Here is a 19307-nt window from a genome sequence, read left to right as displayed (position 1 = left end):
ATCGAGTTAGTAGTAAAACCTCTACCAGTATTGCCATGTACTAAAAGAGGTGTACTAAGCTCTACTATCCTTGTACCATAAACTATTCTTACCTTATCCTATATTATTATCATAAATTGTATATCGATAGTTAAATTAATGAAATACATACATACATACATAGTTTTTAAGCCCGTGCCTTCGGCATCTCGGGGCTAAAAAAACTGGTCTTACTCTTGTAATTGTACTTTTTATATCCACAGAAAGCCGTTTATAATACGAGAAATAACTATTCTTTTTAACCTTAACCAAAAAAAGACACTATTGCCATAAAGTTGCAATCCTATAATATTTTAAAATATTTCTTTTTTATCCAATTTTGTGTAACACAAGACACAATAGTCAGGTGCTTAAGGTACTGGTACTCTAATTATTAATAAAACATCAAAATATGCCTTACAAATTATAGGATTAGACACCTTAGTGATCAAAGATATTTTCTATTGGGAGAATAATTAAAGTACTTTTTGAAACATGATACATTTTTAGCTACCATTTTATTCTATGCACGTACACATTATATGGATTATACATACTTTTCCAATAAATCAGATAATCTGAATAAAGATTGTAATATATTGAAGGACATATCATGACAAATAACATTGTATAAACCTTCTTTCATCTTCACAGATTTATCTTCTTTTGCACGAGGTTGCGTGATTTTTATTAATTAAAGTACACTAAAAACCCCAGGTTAACCTAACCTTTACTGATTCACAAGAATAAGACAATTTGCGATGAATTCATATACATTCCGAATGATAATATACAAAATTTCTTTTTCAGGGTCCAAAGCTTTAAGTCAAAATGTGTTTATTAAACTTTGGGTACTAGTGTAATAAATATCAGTCTAATGTCTTCTCTCGTTATGTAACATCGCTTTTAAATAAGATAATTTTATTAAACATATTTTGATAGTTTTCTAGCATTAAAACATTCAAGGACAATGTTGTCAATAAGTAGAAAATAAAATTCACAAAACGTGAATGAAAAAATATTAAACATAAAAAAAAATCAGCAGAAGATAATGTTTAAATTTTAGTATTATTATTATATTATTAGGTATAGTATTTGTAAATAATATGTTCTTTATACTCTAAATACATTACCGTCAGACATACAGACATACCAGAGTTTTAGAAAAGGCGTGCTACTAAAAAAAGTCTTAATGTGATTTCATTATGTTGAAAACTTTTAAATGTAAAACCCATTTTCATCTGAAAGTTTTTTTTGGATTAAAATAGTGTTTTTAAAAATATTTAACCCTTACAGATCGGGGGGGGGGGGTCATATTGACACCCCCCTCTAGTTTTTTCAATGTCATTTTTTTGTAGGTAAGATGGAGAGCTGTGACTTCATGACTTTTTAAGTTTAGTAATTATGCGTTGGCAAGAGTTGATTTTATAAGGATATCTGGTCTGTGTCGGTCGTGGTGTCTGGTCAAAGTCGGTTGGGTAGCACCAAAATTCTAAATAAATCCTAATTTCTACATTATGACTTTTGTGTATAAGGAAGAAACCTAAATTTTTTTTGGTGAATACTGAGATATCAATGACCTTATGAGAAAAGTGGTGTTTTTTTTTGACCGTTTGACAGCACCCTGACCGACTTTGTGACCGATTTTTGTCCGGCTTTTACTACAGACATATATCATGAATATCTTGGCTTCTATTACAGCTAGAGACCTATAAATTTTTTTAGTGAATTCTTGAGCAACAATAAACAGATTAAAATATTAATTGGCGCCGCCAACTGCCGTTTTACCGCCGTAACCGCCGAAAATAGCGGTTTCCGTTATTTGCCGTTTTTCGGCGATGATCAGAAAAAGTAATTTTTTTGTTAGGAAAAATAAAAGTTCGTCCTAAAATTTGGTCATCCTAGCTGCAAAATTGGCCGCTCTACAGCTGTTTTAAAATTTAGCGGCTGGCCGCTAAAAAGCGGCTAAGGAGCGGCCTGACCGCTATGACTAGAAAAAGTAATTTTCTCTAAAAATACACATGAACCACCAGAAAAAAATTTGGGTATAGTCCTTTCCATGACATCGCTCCATATGGGGCGATGATTTTCTATAGCTCCTTCAAGGAGCTATAGCATAGCCTCTTATCATATGGAGCGATGTGATAGCCCCTTTTAAGGAGCGTTCATATCGCCTCTTATGATAAGAGGCTATGCTATAGCTCCTTCATGGCCTCTTAATAGCTCCTTTGAAGGGGCGTTAATATCGCCTCTTATGATAAGAGGCTATACTATAGCCCCATGATGGCTCCTTCATAGCCTCTCCATCGCCCCTCCATAGTCCTTTACCTCCAGTGCCCCTTCATCGCTCCTTCATCGCCCCTACATCGCTCCTTCATCTCTCCTTCTTGAAATTTATATTAAATTGTACTTTGATGGCCCCTACATCGCCCCTACATCGCCCCTACATCGCCCCTACATCGCTCCTTCATCTCTAATTCTTGAATTTTATATTACATTGTACTTTGATGGCCCCTACATCGCTCCTCCATCGCCCCTACATCGCTCATACATCGCCCCTACATCGCTCCTTCATCTCTCCTTCTTGAAATTTATATTACATTGTACTTTGATGGCCCCTACATCGCTCCTCCATCGCCCCTTCATCGCTCCTCCATCGCCCCTACATCGCTCCTTCATCTCTCCTTCTTGAAATTTATATTACATTGTACTTTGATGGCCCCTACATCGCTCCTCCATGGCCCCTTCATCGCTCCTACATCGCCCCTACATCGCTCCTTCATCTCTCCTTCTTGAAATTTAAATTACATTGTACTTTGATGGCCCCTACATCGCTCCTCCATCGCTCCTCCATCGCTCCTACATCGCCCCTTCATCGCTCCTTCCACAAATTTATATTACATTGTACTTTGATGGCCCCTACATCTCTCCTCCATCGCTCCTCCATCGCCCCATCGCCCCTTAATAGCCCCTTACCTTAATTTATATAAAAAAGCCCCTACATAGCCTCTCCATTGCCCCTTAATAGCTCCTTACCTTAATTTTTATAACATAGCCCCTACATAGCCTCTCCATCGCCCCTTAATAGCCCCTTATCTTAATTTATATAACAAAGCCCCTACATAGCCTCTCCATCGCCCCTAATAGCCCCTTACCTTTATTTATATAACATAGCCCCTACATAGCCTCTCCATCGCCCCTTAATAGCTCCTTACCTTAATTTATATAACATAGCCCCTACATAGCCTCTCCATCGCCCCTTAATAGCCCCTTACCTTAATTTATATAACATAGCCTCTACATAGCCTCTCCATCGCCCCTTAATAGCCCCTTACCTTAATTTATATAACATAGCCCTACATAGCCTCTCCATCGCCCCTTAATAGCCCCTTACCTTAATTTATATAGCATAGCCCCTACATAGCCTCTCCATCGCCCCTTAATAGCCTCTTACCTTAATTTATATAATCCTTACCTTAATATATATAACATAGCCCCTGCATAGCCTCTCCATCGCCCCTAAATAGCCCCTTACCCTAATTTATATAACATAGCCCCTACATAGCCTCTCCATCGCCCCTTAATAGCTCCTTACCTTAATTTATATAACATAGCCCCTACATAGCCTCTCCATCGCCCCTTAATAGCCCCTTACCTTAATTTATATAACATAGCCCTACATAGCCTCTCCATCGCCCCTTAATAGCCCCTTACCTTAATTTATATAGCATAGCCCCTACATAGCCTCTCCATCGCCCCTTAATAGCCTCTTACCTTAATTTATATAATCCTTACCTTAATATATATAACATAGCCCCTACATAGCCTCTCCATCGCCCCTAAATAGCCCCTTACCCTAATTTATATAACATAGCCCCTACATAGCCTCTCCATCGCCCCTTAATAGCCCCTTACCTTAATTTATATAACATAGCCTCTACATAGCCTCTCCATCGCCCCTTAATAGCCCCTTACCTTAATTTATATAACATAGCCCTACATAGCCTCTCCATCGCCCCTTAATAGCCCCTTACCTTAATTTATATAGCATAGCCCCTACATAGCCTCTCCATCGCCCCTTAATAGCCTCTTACCTTAATTTATATAATCCTTACCTTAATATATATAACATAGCCCCTACATAGCCTCTCCATCGCCCCTGAATAGCCCCTTACCCTAATTTATATAACATAGCCCCTACATAGCCTCTCCATCGCCCCTTAATAGCTCCTTACCTTAATTTATATAACATAGCCCCTACATAGCCTCTCCATCGCCCCTTAATAGCCCCTTACCTTAATTTATATAACATAGCCTCTACATAGCCTCTCCATCGCCCCTTAATAGCCCCTTACCTTAATTTATATAACATAGCCCTACATAGCCTCTCCATCGCCCCTTAATAGCCCCTTACCTTAATTTATATAGCATAGCCCCTACATAGCCTCTCCATCGCCCCTTAATAGCCTCTTACCTTAATTTATATAATCCTTACCTTAATATATATAACATAGCCCCTACATAGCCTCTCCATCGCCCCTAAATAGCCCCTTACCCTAATTTATATAACATAGCCCCTACATAGCCTCTCCATCGCCCCTTAATAGCTCCTTACCTTAATTTATATAACATAGCCCCTACATAGCCTCTCCATCGCCCCTTAATAGCCCCTTACCTTAATTTATATAACATAGCCCTACATAGCCTCTCCATCGCCCCTTAATAGCCCCTTACCTTAATTTATATAGCATAGCCCCTACATAGCCTCTCCATCGCCCCTTAATAGCCTCTTACCTTAATTTATATAATCCTTACCTTAATATATATAACATAGCCCCTACATAGCCTCTCCATCGCCCCTAAATAGCCCCTTACCCTAATTTATATAACATAGCCCCTACATAGCCTCTCCATCGCCCCTTAATAGCCCCTTACCTTAATTTATATAACATAGCCTCTACATAGCCTCTCCATCGCCCCTTAATAGCCCCTTACCTTAATTTATATAACATAGCCCTACATAGCCTCTCCATCGCCCCTTAATAGCCCCTTACCTTAATTTATATAGCATAGCCCCTACATAGCCTCTCCATCGCCCCTTAATAGCCTCTTACCTTAATTTATATAATCCTTACCTTAATATATATAACATAGCCCCTACATAGCCTCTCCATCGCCCCTGAATAGCCCCTTACCCTAATTTATATAACATAGCCCCTACATAGCCTCTCCATCGCCCCTTAATAGCTCCTTACCTTAATTTATATAACATAGCCCCTACATAGCCTCTCCATCGCCCCTTAATAGCCCCTTACCTTAATTTATATAACATAGCCTCTACATAGCCTCTCCATCGCCCCTTAATAGCCCCTTACCTTAATTTATATAACATAGCCCTACATAGCCTCTCCATCGCCCCTTAATAGCCCCTTACCTTAATTTATATAGCATAGCCCCTACATAGCCTCTCCATCGCCCCTTAATAGCCTCTTACCTTAATTTATATAATCCTTACCTTAATATATATAACATAGCCCCTACATAGCCTCTCCATCGCCCCTAAATAGCCCCTTACCCTAATTTATATAACATAGCCCCTACATAGCCTCTCCATCGCCCCTTAATAGCCTCTTACCTTAATTTATATAACATAGGCCCTACAAAGCATCTCCATCGCCCCTTAATAGCCCCTTACCTTAATTATATAGCATAGCCCCTACATAGCCTCTCCATCGCCCCTTAATAGCCTCTTACCTTAATTTATATAATCCTTACCTTAATATATATAACATAGCCCCTACATAGCCTCTCCATCGCCCCTGAATAGCCCCTTACCCTAATTTATATAACATAGCCCCTACATAGCCTCTCCATCGCCCCTTAATAGCTCCTTACCTTAATTTATATAACATAGCCCCTACATAGCCTCTCCATCGCCCCTTAATAGCCCCTTACCTTAATTTATATAACATAGCCTCTACATAGCCTCTCCATCGCCCCTTAATAGCCCCTTACCTTAATTTATATAACATAGCCCTACATAGCCTCTCCATCGCCCCTTAATAGCCCCTTACCTTAATTTATATAGCATAGCCCCTACATAGCCTCTCCATCGCCCCTTAATAGCCTCTTACCTTAATTTATATAATCCTTACCTTAATATATATAACATAGCCCCTACATAGCCTCTCCATCGCCCCTAAATAGCCCCTTACCCTAATTTATATAACATAGCCCCTACATAGCCTCTCCATCGCCCCTTAATAGCCTCTTACCTTAATTTATATAACATAGGCCCTACAAAGCATCTCCATCGCCCCTTAATAGCCCCTTACCTTAATTATATAACATAGCCCCTACATAGCCTCTCCATCGCCCCTTAATAGCCTCTTACCTTAATTTATATAACATAGCCCCTTCATAGCCTCTTCATCGCCCCTTACCTTAATTTATATAACATAGGCCCTTTATGGCTCCTGTACAGCCTCTGTAATTGTATTGCCCCTTCATTATAGAAGGTAGGGCATTAAGGTAAGGAAGGAATGTGACCCTCTACAGTTTTAAATTTAAGTTTTAAAAGGATGACAAGGATGACAACATTTATAAAAGCAAAGCTCTGAAACGGTAGAAAAAAGTTTAAAGGAAGCCTGCAAGAAATACCACGCTTTAACTGCTGAAAGACTGCCACAAGTAGACCAAATACCCCAAATTTGAAGCCTTCAGCTTCTATAACAAAAAAGTTCTAGGCATTTTAAAATGACATTTTATGTACAATGGAAATTTTGAAAGAATTGCAATGCTCATGTTGAAAACTTTAAAATTAAACTACGTGGCCTAGAAACAAAATTATAAGCTTATTTTTTTTGTCATAAATTTAGGTTTCCAGTAACTAATTATATTTTTACAATAAAAATACCCATTTTTATAGTCAAAATCATTAAAAAAAAATAAGTTTTACTTGCGTTGTACCGAATGTACTGTAGCCAATCAGAAGGCTGAATCAGCTTAACAACCAATCACAGCTAAGCTTGTATTAGTTTACCCCTTTGTTTCCGCTATGATTTTCGTTTAAAAATGCAATTTAAATCGATTTTTTTTCATAGATTTTGACTATGAAATGTGGTGTTTTTATTGTAAAAATGTAATCAGTTACAGGCAATCTAAGTTTCTGACAAAGATAAGGTTATAATTTTATGTCTAGGCAACGTAATTTAATATTGTTTTTTCTTTTATGAGCATTGGAAATCTTTCAAAAATTCCATTGTACATAAAATGCTATTTTGAAATGCCTAGAACTTTTTTGTTATTGAAGCTGAAGGCTTATAATTTGGGGTATTGGGTCTTCTTGTGGCAGTCTTTTAGCAGTTAAAGCGTGGTATTTCTTGCAGGCTTCCTTTAAACTTTTTTCTACCGTTTCAGAGCTTTGCTTTTATAAATGTTGTCATCCTTGTCATCCTTTTAAAACTTAAATTTAAAACTGTAGAGGGTCACATTCCTTCCTTACCTTAATGCCCTACCTTCTATAATGAAGGGGCAATACAATTACAGAGGCTGTACAGGAGCCATAAAGGGCCTATGTTATATAAATTAAGGTAAGGGGCGATGAAGAGGCTATGAAGGGGCTATGTTATATAAATTAAGGTAAGAGGCTATTAAGGGGCGATGGAGAGGCTATGTAGGGGCTATGTTATATAATTAAGGTAAGGGGCTATTAAGGGGCGATGGAGATGCTTTGTAGGGCCTATGTTATATAAATTAAGGTAAGAGGCTATTAAGGGGCGATGGAGAGGCTATGTAGGGGCTATGTTATATAAATTAGGGTAAGGGGCTATTTAGGGGCGATGGAGAGGCTATGTAGGGGCTATGTTATATATATTAAGGTAAGGATTATATAAATTAAGGTAAGAGGCTATTAAGGGGCGATGGAGAGGCTATGTAGGGGCTATGCTATATAAATTAAGGTAAGGGGCTATTAAGGGGCGATGGAGAGGCTATGTAGGGCTATGTTATATAAATTAAGGTAAGGGGCTATTAAGGGGCGATGGAGAGGCTATGTAGAGGCTATGTTATATAAATTAAGGTAAGGGGCTATTAAGGGGCGATGGAGAGGCTATGTAGGGGCTATGTTATATAAATTAGGGTAAGGGGCTATTTAGGGGCGATGGAGAGGCTATGTAGGGGCTATGTTATATATATTAAGGTAAGGATTATATAAATTAAGGTAAGACGCTATTAAGGGGCGATGGAGAGGCTATGTAGGGGCTATGCTATATAAATTAAGGTAAGAGGCTATTAAGGGGCGATGGAGAGGCTATGTAGGGCTATGTTATATAAATTAAGGTAAGGGGCTATTAAGGGGCGATGGAGAGGCTATGTAGGGGCTATGTTATATAAATTAAGGTAAGGAGCTATTAAGGGGCGATGGAGAGGCTATGTAGGGGCTATGTTATATAAATTAGGGTAAGGGGCTATTTAGGGGCGATGGAGAGGCTATGTAGGGGCTATGTTATATATATTAAGGTAAGGATTATATAAATTAAGGTAAGAGGCTATTAAGGGGCGATGGAGAGGCTATGTAGGGGCTATGCTATATAAATTAAGGTAAGGGGCTATTAAGGGGCGATGGAGAGGCTATGTAGGGCTATGTTATATAAATTAAGGTAAGGGGCTATTAAGGGGCGATGGAGAGGCTATGTAGAGGCTATGTTATATAAATTAAGGTAAGGGGCTATTAAGGGGCGATGGAGAGGCTATGTAGGGGCTATGTTATATAAATTAAGGTAAGGAGCTATTAAGGGGCGATGGAGAGGCTATGTAGGGGCTATGTTATATAAATTAGGGTAAGGGGCTATTCAGGGGCGATGGAGAGGCTATGTAGGGGCTATGTTATATATATTAAGGTAAGGATTATATAAATTAAGGTAAGAGGCTATTAAGGGGCGATGGAGAGGCTATGTAGGGGCTATGCTATATAAATTAAGGTAAGGGGCTATTAAGGGGCGATGGAGAGGCTATGTAGGGCTATGTTATATAAATTAAGGTAAGGGGCTATTAAGGGGCGATGGAGAGGCTATGTAGAGGCTATGTTATATAAATTAAGGTAAGGGGCTATTAAGGGGCGATGGAGAGGCTATGTAGGGGCTATGTTATATAAATTAGGGTAAGGGGCTATTTAGGGGCGATGGAGAGGCTATGTAGGGGCTATGTTATATATATTAAGGTAAGGATTATATAAATTAAGGTAAGAGGCTATTAAGGGGCGATGGAGAGGCTATGTAGGGGCTATGCTATATAAATTAAGGTAAGGGGCTATTAAGGGGCGATGGAGAGGCTATGTAGGGCTATGTTATATAAATTAAGGTAAGGGGCTATTAAGGGGCGATGGAGAGGCTATGTAGGGGCTATGTTATATAAATTAAGGTAAGGAGCTATTAAGGGGCGATGGAGAGGCTATGTAGGGGCTATGTTATATAAATTAGGGTAAGGGGCTATTTAGGGGCGATGGAGAGGCTATGTAGGGGCTATGTTATATATATTAAGGTAAGGATTATATAAATTAAGGTAAGAGGCTATTAAGGGGCGATGGAGAGGCTATGTAGGGGCTATGCTATATAAATTAAGGTAAGGGGCTATTAAGGGGCGATGGAGAGGCTATGTAGGGCTATGTTATATAAATTAAGGTAAGGGGCTATTAAGGGGCGATGGAGAGGCTATGTAGAGGCTATGTTATATAAATTAAGGTAAGGGGCTATTAAGGGGCGATGGAGAGGCTATGTAGAGGCTATGTTATATAAATTAAGGTAAGGGGCTATTAAGGGGCGATGGAGAGGCTATGTAGGGGCTATGTTATATAAATTAGGGTAAGGGGCTATTTAGGGGCGATGGAGAGGCTATGTAGGGGCTATGTTATATATATTAAGGTAAGGATTATATAAATTAAGGTAAGAGGCTATTAAGGGGCGATGGAGAGGCTATGTAGAGGCTATGTTATATAAATTAAGGTAAGGGGCTATTAAGGGGCGATGGAGAGGCTATGTAGGGACTATGTTATATAAATTAAGGTAAGGAGCTATTAAGGGGCGATGGAGAGGCTATGTAGGGGCTATGTTATATAAATTAAGGTAAGGGGTGATGGAGAGGCTATGTAGGGGCTATGTTATATAAATTAAGGTAATGGGCTTTTAAGGGGCGATGGAGAGGCTATGTAGGAGCTATGTTATATAAATTAAGGTAAGGGACTATTAAGGGGCAATGGAGAGGCTATGTAGGAGCTTTGTTATATAAATAAAGGTAAGGGGCTATTAGGGGCGATGGAGAGGCTATGTAGGGGCTTTGTTATATAAATTAAGATAAGGGGCTATTAAGGGGCGATGGAGAGGCTATGTAGGGGCTATGTTATAAAAATTAAGGTAAGGAGCTATTAAGGGGCAATGGAGAGGCTATGTAGGGGCTTTTTTATATAAATTAAGGTAAGGGGCTATTAAGGGGCGATGGGGCGATGGAGGAGCGATGGAGGAGAGATGTAGGGGCCATCAAAGTACAATGTAATATAAATTTGTGGAAGGAGCGATGAAGGGGCGATGTAGGAGCGATGGAGGAGCGATGGAGGAGCGATGTAGCAGCGATGTAGGTGCCATCAAGTTGCAATGTTATATAAATTTGGAGAAGGAGCGATGAAGGGGCGATGGAGGAGCGATGTAGGAGCGATGTAGGGGCCATCAAGTTGCAATGTAATATAAATTTGGAGAAGGAGCGATGAAGGGGCGATGTAGGAGCGATGAAGGAGCGATGTAGGAGCGATGTAGGGGCCATCACAGTACAATGTAATATAAATTTGAAGAAGGAGCGATGAAGGGGCGATGTAGGAGCGATGGAGGGGCGATGTAGGGGCCATCAAAGTACAATGTAATATAAATTTGAAGAAGGAGCGATGAAGGGGTGATGTAGGAGCGATGGAGGGGTGATGTAGGGGCCATCAAAGTACAATGTAATATAAATTTGGAGAAGGAGCGATGGAGGAGCGATGAAGGGGCGATGTAGGAGCGATGTAGGGGCCATCAAGGGACTAAGATATATATAATAGTGAAGGGGCCATGAAGAGGCGATATTTAATTAAATAGCCCCTTGGGATAAGAGGACATATCATCTCCTCTTTAGAAGGGGCGATAAAGGAGCGATAAAGGATCATTTAATCGCCTCTTAGGGCAAGGGGCTATCAAATCGCTCCTTTCAAGGAGTCATAACATCGCCTCTTGTTATAAGGGGCTATTAAATCGCTCCTTTCAAGGAGCCAATACATTGCCCCTTGTCATAAGAGGCGATCAATTAAAATCATCGCCCCATATGGAGCGATGTCATGGAAAGGACTATACCCAAAAATTTTACGTCTTTATCTGTAACAGAAGCCGAGATAGAGGGGGGGGGTCAATATGACCCCCCCCCCCCCCCCCCGATCTATTAAGGTGGGAATTGGGGCCCGATCTGTAAGGGTTAATTTTGTGTGATCACCAGGGATGAGGGTTATATAAGTAAGTATAAAGGCTATCAGTCTGCAGAGAAAATGGTAATCAAATGCATATTTGAAAAGTTCAATTGATTTGAAATTAAACTAGACATTGCTAAACTAAATTTAAAAATGTAGATTTTTAGCTTTTAAGGCACAAAACATTAACAATCCTTTAAATTTTCTTTAATCATTCTTGAAATATTTGTGAAAGAAAGACTAAATACATTCCAATAAAAGTTGAAAAGTTTTATTTCTTAATTCATTTCCATTAAAATATAAAAAGTTAATATTCCTCAATTCCTGATAAGATATGAGAAAAACAAAGAATATTCCCATTCCATTCAAAGTTGAAAAGTTTTATTTCTTAATCCAATTCCATTAAAATATAAAAGTTATTATACCTTTATTCCTGGATATGATATGTGTAAAACAAAGAATATTCCCATTCCATTCAAAGTTGAAAAGTTTTATTCCTTAATCCAATTCCAATTAAATGTAAAAAGTTATTATTCCTTAATTCCTGGTTATGATATGAATGAAACAAAGAATATTCCCATTCCATTAAAAGTTGAAAAGTTTTATTCCTTAATCCAATTCCAATAAAATGTAAAAAGTTATTATTCCTTAATTCCTGGTTATGACATGAATGAAACAAAGAATATTCCCATTCCATTAAAAGTTGAAAAGTTTTATCTCATCATCCAAGTTTCCATTTCAACCATACAGCTTAGTATTTTGTAAAATGCAGGAAGGAAGGGAGGGGTCATTGGACTTTAAATTACACTGGTACCTAAAGTTTATGATCAAGTATAATCTTATTTGTTGCCTCTCAAACTTTGGGCACTATTATAGAATTTTGTTTATCAACATTTGGGATGTAAATTAATTTAAAGTATATTTTCTCACCCCTAAACCCTGGTAAAACTAGAAAAATTGCATAATTGTAATTTAATAGATAGTCTTTAACGGAGAATAAAATGAAAAATAATGTGATTTATGTGAATTTTGTGTTTTATTGGTACAGATGCTAAAAGCAAGTATCATATATAGTAGTATTTTTTTATGGATTAAAGTTAAAGTTTTCTTTAATTAATTGGCTGAATGTCTTTTGGTGGTTTTGGGGGATTTTAACTAACTAACAAAAATAATACAATTTAGGTACTTTTGATAATTCTCCATTGGCTGGCTTAAACTAGCAGTGTTTAAACTTTGCAACTAATGCTTTTCATCTAAAATAGTGGTAATTTGTTTATCATCATATTTATAATTGGCGATGTATATCAATTGAGCATCCATTTTTCTTATACTTTAAGATGCTGGCTTGCATAAAGAGATGGGTAGGTTTCTGGTAGAATCCGTAAAGGTGTGTGTTTTAAGGCTTAAAAATAGTAGTAGAACGATAATATTCACTAAATATGTGTATTTCTTATTGAAAAAAATTATAGACAAAACAAAATTTAAAAAGTTAACATAAATTTTTATCGTTCTACTACTGTTTTTAACTTATATATCTCATTTTCTGTGTGTGAAAGATAAAGAGCCCAAACTGCGTGACTTTTTAAGTATGGGTATGACACATAACTGAGAGTTAGAATTTTTGAATATCTCCATCCTGGCGGGCACTGGATGCCAGCAAACCTGGCAGGGTCATCCAGGTAAAGAGCAAAAATATTTTTTTGACTTAAACAAAGCATTTTATCCTACCAAAATACTAAAATATCCTCTAGTAGTACATCCTGATATGAAATACAGGTGTTCAAGTCAATTTCAGGATCCAGGTATGATCCTGCAGGTCCTGATCCTCCAGGTCTCCAGAAATCTTTAAAAGGCTCCTGTGGCCGCAATTTTTGACTTAGAAACTGCAGTTGATCCCAAAATTTTTACCGTAAACTGCAGTTAGTCCCAAATTTGTAACGTGAAACTTTTGTACCTTTTCATCAAATCAAATATTTTTATTTCTTTATTTCTTATTTTCGTATTTCCTTTCATGTAGTGATCTTTTTTTACTTTTTCTAATATTTGAAATTTACTTTAAAATATATAAAAAAACATATTTATTACTTTTTTATTTATTTAGATTTTGTTAAAGCGTATTTCTAAAACAAAGTCCGTATTTAACTTATCATTTTAACATGCTCTTTTTACAAATCACATTTAATGATTACAAATAATTTGTTTTAGTCAATATAACCTGATTTGTGACAATATTTGAGAGAATCGATCCACAAGAAACCTTTTAACTTAAGATGTAACTATAGTAAATGAATATTCTACTTGCATAATACATTGTTACTACATATACATAAGGGAAAATGGATTTATATCCCGAATTATGGACAATTATGTCTGGAACCAAGCAAACTAAATTTAATACTTATAATAATGTAACAGGATGCCTGTTTGTCTGTCTGTAGCTTTTCATAGGTCCCGGGAAGGTTTATAACTATTTTGGGGAGGGTACCACCACATTCCCCAGAGAAATCGACAAAAATTTTAAAAATAAAAAAACGCCCTGCCGACATTTTTGCAATTAGCTATAAACATAACTAACATGATTTATCGGCGAGAAAAAAAAATTTTTACGTGATCCTAGAGGCCTCTAGGGGCGTAACCGCTAGTAAAATAATAGGTAATCGTGGGTATAAAACTTTGATAATCAATTTGATTTACAGTCCAATATTCCCTCTCTCATTGTAACGTTAGAAAAAAAATTAAGATTGTGTTCATAGTTATCAAAAAAGATGAAATCAAGAAAAAAAGGATGAGATCCAAATTTTTCATGTGTCAATAGTGTCTTAAAAATAAAATATATTGGCATTTTACGAAAATACAAGCGTAGACTGCACATTATATTTTTGTATATGCTCAGCTCAGAGGCCTTACAACCTAAAATTTCCTGAATAATTGTCAAAATTTTGAATTGTAGCCAGTGTTTCGGAGCCGAAGCCGGAGCCAGTAGCCGTCGAGCCGCCATATTTTGCAGGAGCCGTAATTTTCATTAAAAAACGGCTCCGGCTCCGGACTAGATAAATAAAGAGATTTTTTATAAATTAAAATTTGTTAACTCTGTTTTGTCATGTGCAAATGCCCTTTTTAAGTTTTTCAAGTCTATCTTATCAAAAATTGAACTTTTAAAATCTTCAAAAGTAAAAAATAAAAAATATTTTTTATGGGGAAAATAAATATGTCGAGCTTTTCTTGATTTTAGGTCGGAGCTGGAGCCGGAGCCGCAACAAAATCAAACGGCTCCTAAACGCTGATTGTAGCCAATATAGTTTTTAGGGAAGTATTATCACTGTCTCTAGATGTACTTGCATTTATGATTTACATGCAATAAAATCAATAATTTATTCAACAACATTTTAATCATGCAAATACAGGGAGGGAAGGGACACTAGGCAGTAAAACAAAATTGTATCCAAAGTTTTATAACCACATTATCGTATTCGTTGACTTTTAAAAAAAAATATTGAATTTTGTTCCAAAGTTTCAAGTGACAGCACCAACTACAGGGTGTCCCACGTAAACTGGTTTTTTTTGAAACACTTATTACTCCCTTAATATTTGAGCTATCTTAGTAAAATAAAAAGTATTTGGCAGCCTACTACTGACCATTTAATGATATAGTGATGAAAAATCCGCAAAGTTAACAGAAAAAAATGTACAAGGTAATACATAACAGGCTGATTTTAGTGAATATAAGACTAATCCACCAAAAAAATATGCCTTAGTTAACTTTAAAAGTCAAACGTTGGATCAAAAAGACTTACTCAAGACATTATAAAAACTGGCATTGTAGTCTAATTTAAAAATCTGGTATATTTCAGGTTCTTGCGTGCATTTGAAGCAAGCTCACATGAAAAATTAACAAAGAAGACCAATATTATGCCTATTTTTACATATTGTTCACTTATATTACACTTCAGAATCTTGAATATTGAGAATTTCTGATATGCCATGTCAAGCCTGTTCAATTTTTGAGCTTAGAAAGTCTAAACGACCAGCCGTTTGGACCCTAACTAATCTTAAACTTCACAAAGCAAATATTTTCTTGTGGGTTAGTCTAAATTCAATAAAATGAACCTCTTATGTAATACCTCGTAGATTTTTTCCTGTTTATTTTGTGGATTTTTCATCATTACACCGTAAAATGGTCAGTAGTAGACTGCCAAATACTTTTTATTTTACTAAGATAGCTCAAATATTAAGGGAGTAATAAGCGTTTCAAAAAAACCAGTTTACGAGGGACACCCTGTATACTTAATTTAGCAATATCTAAGAAACAAACTGTATAGACAAAGAGACAGTTATGCAACGTTGTTATTGACAAATATGTCTCTAGTCTAAAATCTCTTTAATGAAAATAGTTTAAGATTATAGAAAATCTATAATCTCTCATCAAACTTTAATAATGTCTAACTTTTTTTTGCTAGAGATAATCTATCTAAACATTTTTAGCAAGTAATAATAAGAATATTCATCAAATATCATCAATTTTGTTATTATCTACCATTTATGCAATTAAGCTTGATTAAATCTTTGTTGATTAGGTTTAGATTAAATAGGATTTAAGTTTTAAAACAGCTTTAATTTGCATTTCCTTTGCAATGGAAATTAATATTCCTTTATACATTAGTACCGGCTATTACAAGGGTATCCTGATAAAAGGGGGAGAGTGTTCACAACCAACCCACCCAGATCAATCGGGTGATTAGATCACATAAAAATAAAAAATCAACATGTTTAAAATGAACGTACGGACATTTTGGTGATGATTATAGAGTTGCTATGCTTTCTAAATCGTACCTAACTACTACAGGAATCCGCATGCAAAATTTAAAATCGATAGGACAATTCTAACATGCCTACATTAACAAAAAAAGCTATCGGTACGTACGGACGTACGGACGGACGGACCGACCCTAATTATAGAAAAGCTTCGCTTTTAACAATCCAAACTACAACAGTTAAACTTAAAGTATCAACATATGTATCAAAGTACAATGGATTTGTGTCTGTTTGTCCGTATAAAATATTTATTCCAAGTTTGATGCACACGATATAAAATTGTACCTCTTAAAACTGGGTCAAACCCATGAAAGAGTTATCTGAAAGAGATAAAGTGAACGATAGTAAACTCACAGTGGAAAAAATATTTAAATTCTGTAAGGTTTAATCAGTACATGTCGTATACTATATGTTTTCTGGACTTAAAAAATACATGAATTGTAATGGGTTATTTAAATATATACACTATTTTGAAAAGGACACACATTTCCAAAATGACAGAAATGCTATAAAATATTATTTTGATCCATTACAGCTCAAAATCTTGACAATCAATCCTTTGATTGCACGACCATTGGTTGGAAGTCCCAAATGTTCATGTTAAAGAGTTGAGCAAGGTTTTGGACAAAGGAATTCGATTTATTCTACCTATTATGTCAAGCACCTGACATAGCAGCAATAGAAGCCATTTTAGTGTCTTTGTCTAAGACAAGGCAGGATAATGTATCAGTAATCTATCATACAAAGTAGCCTAATGTCTTTCCGTCCGTCCCTTAAGATCTCGGTAACCACTGAACCGATCGGATTCTACTCTTCAGGGAATATACCTACTGGTCCTGTGGTAGTTTTAGGCTATTTTCTTGGGGAATGGGACACCCTCAATTCCCCCAAAAACAAAAATCCCCCCCTCATTTTTGCGAATTTTGCTAATTTTGCGAAAATTTACGATTCATTCGCATTTTTTTCCGCTGGTTAGGTAATAGAAGATGTAATCATTCCTAATGGGGTAAAGCCCCCAGAAGCTAGGGGCTAAGCCACTAGTAATTTATAAATCTCTAACATTATTTCACTGTATACGAGATGGCTTAGGATCAGAAATAGATGGAAATATGAAATCCAGGTTTATTATTCTCCCCTTGCGTCTACACTATTTATCATTCTTCAAAATGTTGTCAACATAAAAAAAGGAAAGGGGGAGAGGAAATGAGATTGTAAATTAACTGGTACCCAAAGTTTTAAATCCCAAATGAATAAGACTATGTCATTATAAAATTGTACCGGTGTGTAATATAATTTTGTACTTTTTCCTTTCTTTTTAATTTCACAATATATCTATCATTGAACTTTGATTTCCATGACTTCACTGAACATAATTGATATTTTATTTGTTAACAATCATTGAGTTAAATATCATTTTTATTATTGAAAGGTCAATCAAAAGTTTTCTGTTTTTAGATTAATTTATCTTTTTAGTAGAGATGCTACTCTATAAATTATTTTGTTTGTCCGTAATTTTCTCGGCTGCTGTTTTAAATAGACAGCTGAAACTTTTGGTGATGATTTCCAGGAATAATTAGTATTCAGAGCTGGATCTTTAAATCATTTTAGTGGTGAGCCAGATCGGGGTGAGTCGAATTTCATCCAATCACAGCGCGGCATTTCATAAAATGCTTTGCTCTCATTGGTGGAAAGTTGGCTCACCCCGATCTGGCTCACCACTAAAATGACTTAAAGATCCAGCTCAGAATATTATTCACTTGGTCCATCTGTCAGACAGTCATGCTCCAAAAGATATGGATAAGGTTTGTAATCTTTTTATTATTGAACACATACATATATATTCTCTCTATTTCTGAAATCTATAAAGCTCACTTTGTTAGTTTGTCCTTACAAAATTTTCGCACTTCGCTACTTGTGGATGTTATTATCCTAGGTTTTTTTTAGTTATTACCAACAAGGATAGTTAGTTCCTTAGCATAGCAATATTTATAAATATTAAAAGAGCAAAGAGTCACCCTCTTTATCCTAACTTTACCAGGGAGTTGGATAAACCACCTTCTACCTACACGCTTTTAAATTAATGTGTGAAAATTTAGCTTTAGATAATAAAGCCACAATCTATCAAAACACTTATCCATCATACATTGTTCAAAATTTAGCAGCTAACTTTAGAATAAACTTATAAATAGTAAAAAAAACTGCATTTCTATAGATAATTTTATATTATTACATATATGTATAATGTGTATATTAAAAATATAAAGTGATATAGACCATAAACTATTTTACTTTGAAGTATGTGTATTTTATATAATAAATAATACAATAAATACCATACATGTTAATAAATTATTACTTTATAATGTACATTTTTTGAAAACATAAAGTATAACAACAAACACAAACTTAGCAATTTCACACAAAGTACCGTGTTGCGCAATTGCAACCCTAACCCCCCCTCCCTATTAATTTTGAAATTGGATTTCTTAAGGTCAGAGCTGGATCTTTAAATGTGTAGCCGTTGCCGTTGCCGCTGCCAGAGGTACAGCCACTAACTCAATAGCGATCTTTATATCAAATTGGCTACGCGTGGCCACGGCTATATGCTACCTTTGAATCACAACCACTTTTTGAATTTTAAGTAAAAATATAAAATAAAATAATAATAATACGTAAACACTTCAAACATTTAAAAATCCATGTTTTATTGGCAGCACTTGCAGTGATGACGGCTACGGCCACGACTACGGTCACGGCTACGGCAACGGTAACGCAACGGCTACACATTTAAAGATCCAGCTCAGGTTTGATTAGGTCATATTTAACCCTACAGAGCGAAGATAATTAAAGTCCCTCAAAAAATTATGACATTATACGATAAAATAACCAATGAGAGGCCAGTATACACTGAAATTGACCAATATGGAAAAATTTATGCTGGCCTCTCATTGGTTATTATATCGTATGACGTCATAATCTGTGGAGGGACTTTAAT

At 36.2% G+C, this 19307-nt stretch overlaps 1 protein-coding gene across 3 annotated transcripts in view; it reads right to left on the bottom strand.

Annotated features, from left to right (window-relative positions):
- The window catches only part of LOC145313066 (uncharacterized), a 129847-nt gene that overhangs the window by 107745 nt on the left and 2795 nt on the right, over positions 1 to 19307 (bottom strand). The gene's annotated exons all lie outside the window — the stretch shown is intronic.

This window comes from Acartia tonsa, chromosome 3 (genome assembly GCF_053477335.1).
Source record: "Acartia tonsa isolate MP-2025a chromosome 3, ASM5347733v1, whole genome shotgun sequence".
NCBI lineage: Eukaryota > Metazoa > Arthropoda > Copepoda > Calanoida > Acartiidae > Acartia > Acartia tonsa.
The sequence above is the reverse complement of the archived record's forward strand: the minus strand, read 5'-3'. Positions and strand labels throughout refer to the sequence as shown.